The 6369-nt window shown below is 33.0% G+C and overlaps 1 non-coding gene across 1 annotated transcript; it reads right to left on the bottom strand.

The window, feature by feature from the left end:
* Positions 1–5804: 5804 nt before the first annotated feature.
* Positions 5805–5928, bottom strand: MIR166S (microRNA MIR166s). The gene has a single exon (NR_126726.1). It is a non-coding gene; the product is annotated as a microRNA MIR166s (primary transcript).
* Between the last annotated feature and the right edge of the window lie 441 nt (positions 5929–6369).

Below are 6369 nucleotides of genomic sequence, written 5' to 3'. Positions count from 1 at the left end.
TTCATATTAATTAGAAAAAGTATTATTTATAGGGTTCACGCTCAACACAATAGCATATCAATTTCACAAAAATTGGTTTGTCAAACATATATAATTCACTGTAATAATTATAACGATAAAATGAAATTGCAAAAACACCCAAAAACTCATTCCAATTGATATCTCTAAAGATCCCTACACATGTTCTCACTAGTTCCCAAGTGTGAATAACTCATCCCTTACCTCTGAGCGGACTCACGTGTCTTCAGCCAGCGATAGCAGCATCTCTAGCGGTTCCCTGAGATTCCTTCAGTTATTTCTCCGACTGCTCCAATAGAATTTTCAAACGTCAGAGAGACGGAGAAGAGATTGAAACCTCCACTTGTACTGTCTTCATGCGATTCCTTTTTCTCCCTCCACAAATATTATCTCGCAAATCCAAACGGTGGAAATGTGCGAAATTGAATTTCGAACAACATATCCAAATTTCATGAAAATCCAACGGTTAACGAAACCGAGATCATAATTTTATCGAGACAGTTTTGGGTTTCTACGGGAAATTAAAAGGCTACAATGTGAAGGGTTTTCCTATAAGCTCAGACATGATTTTGAAATTCCCAGCACTGAGAATGCTCGGAATTGGATTGTGAACCTGGTGTTTAAATTTCACGACGATCCAACGGTGAATGAGTCCGAGATCGTCATTTTTCTGAGACAAGTTTAGTGAACTGCTGGAAAAAGAAAGAGTTTTGAGAGGAGAAGGGAAAAAACGAAAATGAGAGACAGAGAAGGCTGAGGAGTTAGTCTGAAAAACCTAACATGTTGCTACTTATAGCTAGGGACATTTATGACCTATTATTTACTCTATTTATTTATTTTTATTATTTTTACTAAAAAACTTTTTAAATTTATTTATGAAAAAAATGGAATGTTACACATATTACCTCGGTTATAATCCCACCACAATTATCAAATGATAATTTCTTTTTAGACATAACCCTAGCTTTGAGCAATTGATATTGCCTCATACATAACCCCACCACTTGATAATTTAATGATAATCAAACATATTTCACGAGGAAGCATCTCATGAATGTGTAGGTCCACACCAAAAAATAATTTAAATAATTAATTGCTTATCTTTTTTGTTGATAATAAGATAGTCAAACATATTTCATGAGGAGTTTTGTTTTTCTTGTTCAATTATACTTTTATAGTTTACAATATTGATATTAAGTTTTTATATTGGCCTTTTTTTGTTTTTTATTTATTAGAAATATTTCTATGTAGATTAGTTATAATGATGTTAATGTAACTACTCCGTCAAAAGGCTTAAATGATCACGTGTACACATTACAAGGATGGGTTCCCAAGTGTGATAAACAACTCAAGCCTATAGTTGGCAACATGTTTGATACTTTAGAAGAGGGCAACAACTTTTATACAACGTACGCAGTTGAAGTTGGTTTCAATGTATGCAGATCAACCGAAGTGAAATATAAAGATGGGGAAATAAAGTTTAAATATTATCTCTGCTCAAGACAAGGCTTCAAAGCAGAAAATAGGACTATAAGTGCATTTCTTGTTGATGAAAAAAGAATGCCAAAAATCAGATGGAGAAAACAAACAAGGGAAGGGTGTAATGCAAAGATTGTTTTCAAGAGGACAACAGATGGAAAATATAAAGTTTTTCAATTTTATGAAGGCCACAAACATGCATTAGCCACACCTACAAAGAAGCAATTTCTTAAGTCTGCAAGAAATGTAAAGAATGTTCATAAGAATTTATTGCTTTGCTTTGATAAAGCTAATGTAGGGCCTTCAAAAGCTTATCAGATAATGAAAGAGTAGATTAGGAATTATGACAATATAGGATGGACAAAAAAGGATCTCCAGAATTATTCTACGGGCTTGAAAGGCCTGATTAAAGACACTGATGACCATATGTTTGTTGAGAATTTCAGGAGGAAACATGAGATAAACAATTCATTTTACTATGATCTTCAGGTTGATGATGAAGGGAGGCTAAAATATGTGTTTTGGGCAGACGGTCTTTGTCGAAAAAATTACTCTTTGTTCGGAGGCGTGGTTTCATTTGATACCACATACGATACAAATAAGTATTGTATGGTTTTTGCACCATTCAACGGCATAAACCGTTATCAACATAGTATAACTTTTGGAGTTGCCTTGTTAGCAAATGAAAAAGCTGAATCATTTGAGTGGTTATTTGAAACATTTTTGAAATCCATGGGTGGTCATAAACCTATTGTGATCATAACAAATTAGGACCCAACTATGAAGATTGCAATGGAAAAAGGTTTTCACCGGTATTTCTCACAAATTTTGTATGTGGCACATTCTTAAAAAACTCAGAAGGTAGGTGCTTCCTTGAATGCCAATATTGATTTTCATAGTCCTTTTAAGTCTTATATTTGGAATTCTGAGTCTTCAAAAGAATTTGAACTAACATGGAAAGCTATTATTTGTGATTTTAAGTTAGAAGAAAATGGTTGGCTTTCACAAATATATGATATGCGAAGTATGTGGATACCTGCTTATTTCAAAAATAAATTTTTGGCTGAGTGAAAATTCATTATTAGGTAATTACTTGAATAAGAACCTTAGTTTGGTAGAATTCTGGATGAGATTCAATTCTGCAATAGAATCACAAAGGCACACAGAACTACTTACAGATAGAATCACAAAGATTTCAATGGATTTTGGTTAATTGTAAACCTTAAATATAATTTGGTTAATTTACTTTGCAGGTTTTATTGAAAAGGGAAACTTTTTTTTTAATAGAGTAGTAATATTTGGATTTTCAATTCATATTTTGTTCTAGCATCAATGCAATTTTGTTTATTTTGTTTCCTATATTTCTTAATTTTTGATTCATTGTTGATCATATTGTTTATTGAACAACTTTTATAAAATTAATTCATTTTGTTTTGTTTATTTACAATAGTGAATCAAGACAAAAGGCTACAATCTATTTATCAAGAAGAAACAAATAAACTATAACCCCCGTCAAAGAATCTCCAAACCCAACTTTCCAACTTATTCTTTCACGTATCCATATTAATTTGCATACAATCCACGTCACGTATCAAAGTAGCATAAGTTCACTGCCAAAAATCAAGTGGTATAAAGGAACTAGAATTTCATAACAAAAAAGCACTCTGCACCAACTAAAACAGTTTATATTTTGCAAGTACCAAATGAAAAATTTATACAAAACTCATAGATCGAGTCCAAAAATAGACATCTATTTCATAACAAGTCATATGACACAGTTGATATTAAATTGGAAAACTGGAAGCACCACACTTTGGGTAAAGAACAATTACCAATAAATATAAAGCTACAGGTGAAACAGTAAAAACAAACACATTGTTGCATGAATGGATAGAAGAGAGCAACACAAGCAATGCAACTTCCATATATGTGGTTTTTATGCGCCGCAATAACTAGAAGCTCATATTTGAGTGAATTGATTTCTTTCCCACGATTCAATGTTGCCCTTAAGAAGCTCAATTTCAACCTCAACATGTTCTTTTTCTTCACTTAAATTGATTATCATGTTAGAGCGCTCTTACAAGAACATTGACAGCAAATCTAAGGAGTTCCTACTCAAATTTTACTCTCTTAGCTTCAAGGTTGCTCTTAATAATTTATGTTTATGTTCTTGCTTCAGATTAAATGTTAGAGCACCATCTAATTTTGATGTCTAGTCCTCAACAGAGAGTTTTGAAAGAGTGGTAGATTCTAGAGATTTGAAAGAGTGTAGTCAAATGTGTCTGCTTATATATGTGAATGTGCTCTAATGCAAGATTAATCTTTGCCTGCACTGCACCCTCCATCATATATAAACTCAACTCCTGTTCACTACCCCAAGATAACAATAACAATGGCAACAATGCCTCTCCAAAAGATGTGAAGGCACACGTCATGTAGCAATGTGGCCATAATCCCCTCACTCATAGGCACGTCGTCCAGTGCAACAAAAGTTTGGAGAATTTCAGAGGTAGGGCAAAGAAAGGAGGTTTCGTGAGTGCTTAATTTAGGTTTCTTAATCTCAATTTCTTTTTTTTAATCTGTCATTTACGCTAATCTAACGGTTAAGATATTTATTCTCATTCTCATATAAGAATGTATTTCTCACAATAGTCATCCCCTTGAATTTTCCTTGCATTCCACAATATATAGGGCACTATACTTTCTCATTTGAACTCTCATTCACTCCCCTTTTATATTTTCTTACTCAAGTGCCAAAGTGTACATGCAAGCGAGGGGTGAAATCTATTTTAAACTACGGTTGTAGTTTTGTCTCGATTGTTGACATTGTGAGAAATTACGGAGAAATTAATTGATGTGGCTTTAATTGTGATTGCAATAAAATTGCGAAGATATATAACATGGCTGAAACTGCGGACTATTTTCTAAAACCTTGATAAGAAGATAACACCATCAATTGAATCCACCTCAAGCTAGAAGGCAACCCAGTTCATCTTCTTAATTTGTAAGTGTAAGCCGATCTTTCTTTGAAAAGGTTAGCAAAGTCAAATTGCCAGCAGACTTCACAAAATGAATGCATTATATTAGTGAAGTACTTGTACAGCATTCACACATACAAGCATCAATGATTACGAAATTACCTATAAACACAACCATTTTTTGTTGTTATTATGTGAACATTTGATTGAACATTTTACAACCATATTCAGTGTTATTTGTACATGCAGTTGGTGACACTTAAACCGAGAAAACGAGAGGAAAAAAGTAGCCTCTTATCAGCTATATGAATAATCAGCATTTTATTGGTTAACGTACTTTAGCTCACTCTGTGAAATTCAGAAACAAAGGCTGTAAAAGCACTTGTCAGGAAGTAACCTTAAGGATTAGAATACTGATGAAAAAATAACCATGATATATATCTTGACCTGCATAAAGAAAGGAGTTTGATAACAAACAGCACTTAGCATGTACCAATTTTTGTTTATGCATGCTAGAATTACAATGCCCTTTTTCTTGTGGCAATATAAAAGAATTTAATTTGGATATACTGTTAAATTAAGTAAAAAAAATGTATATTCTCAACTAATTAAAAATTAGTTTAAATATGATATATTTAAAGTAATTATTACAAAAAAAATCAATTTATGATTGAACTAGTGTAAAAAAACTTACATTATCTACGTATCCTAATTAAATTCATATAAAATTACAATAGTTTATTATACAAGTCTTCTATTAAGGGATCATATCCTAAGACATGTCAAGTCGATCAGAATTTGCAAATATGAAGATAACACAGCTTTCTCTCCAATTCACCCACACTCATTCAAACCCTTAAATGAAGCCCTCAATAGACTTAGCTCTGGTTTAATGGGCCCAGTCTCACCAGAGCCCAATCTAGTTTCCTATACAACTCATTTTTAATATCCATTCCTCAATAAGCAATGATTTTTCTGAAGCTGTGGGAAATCATTTTATGCCATACCCCCATCCAAAAAAAGAAAGTACAGGCAATAGTTTCAGCCTAAATTTATTATACATATATGAATATATGCATTCCTTTCAGCAATAATAATGAGATGAGAAATAATGAAAAGTGCATACCAAGCAAGCATCTCCAAATTTGGTATACATCACTGGTTCTTGGTATACGTAGTTATTGCCCCTATGTATGAAAGATGTAAGAGATTGGAAAATAGCTAAGAAGAGATAGAGTGTGCATGAATTGAATACATTATACGTGCAATATAATGTGCATGCAGCATGAGCAAAAGATTAATTAAAAGAAGATCGATCTAGCGAGAGAGGAGGGAGTGAGGGGAATGAAGCCTGGTCCGAGAAAACACTCACAAACTGATGATTAGTGAATGCATGGACACATCATATCATATAGATCTCTCGAGCCAAGGCGACATTCCCCACACCCTCATTCTCCCACCCTTGTAAATATCATATCATATCATATGCAAGTTATAGCTAGTATATATGAATTGAATTTTCTTTTGATTGATGCAAGTTCTGTTTTCTGGGCTTCGAAACTGAACTGTGAGAATGAGATATGCAATTGGTAATATTAATGGGGTGAGAGAGAGAGAGAGAGAGAGAGAGTGAGTGTATTCATTGCTATCTTGACTTTAGAACTTACCGTGTGGAAGTTAGAGGCTCTCTTTGTCGTTAAGGCTTTCCAACATTGAGTTACATATTGCTTGCATGCAAGGTTACTGTGCCGATTATATATTTTTCTCTTATTATTTTATTTCCACCACAATAATTCATTCAATGCATCAAATAATTTCAGAAATATAAAAGCTTTTTAGATGAATAATTTTAAATTTTTGTTCAATATCTTCTTCCTAATTCTCTTACTTATTG

This window comes from Glycine max, chromosome 7 (assembly GCF_000004515.6).
Source record: "Glycine max cultivar Williams 82 chromosome 7, Glycine_max_v4.0, whole genome shotgun sequence".
NCBI lineage: Eukaryota > Viridiplantae > Streptophyta > Magnoliopsida > Fabales > Fabaceae > Glycine > Glycine max.
The sequence above is the reverse complement of the archived record's forward strand: the minus strand, read 5'-3'. Positions and strand labels throughout refer to the sequence as shown.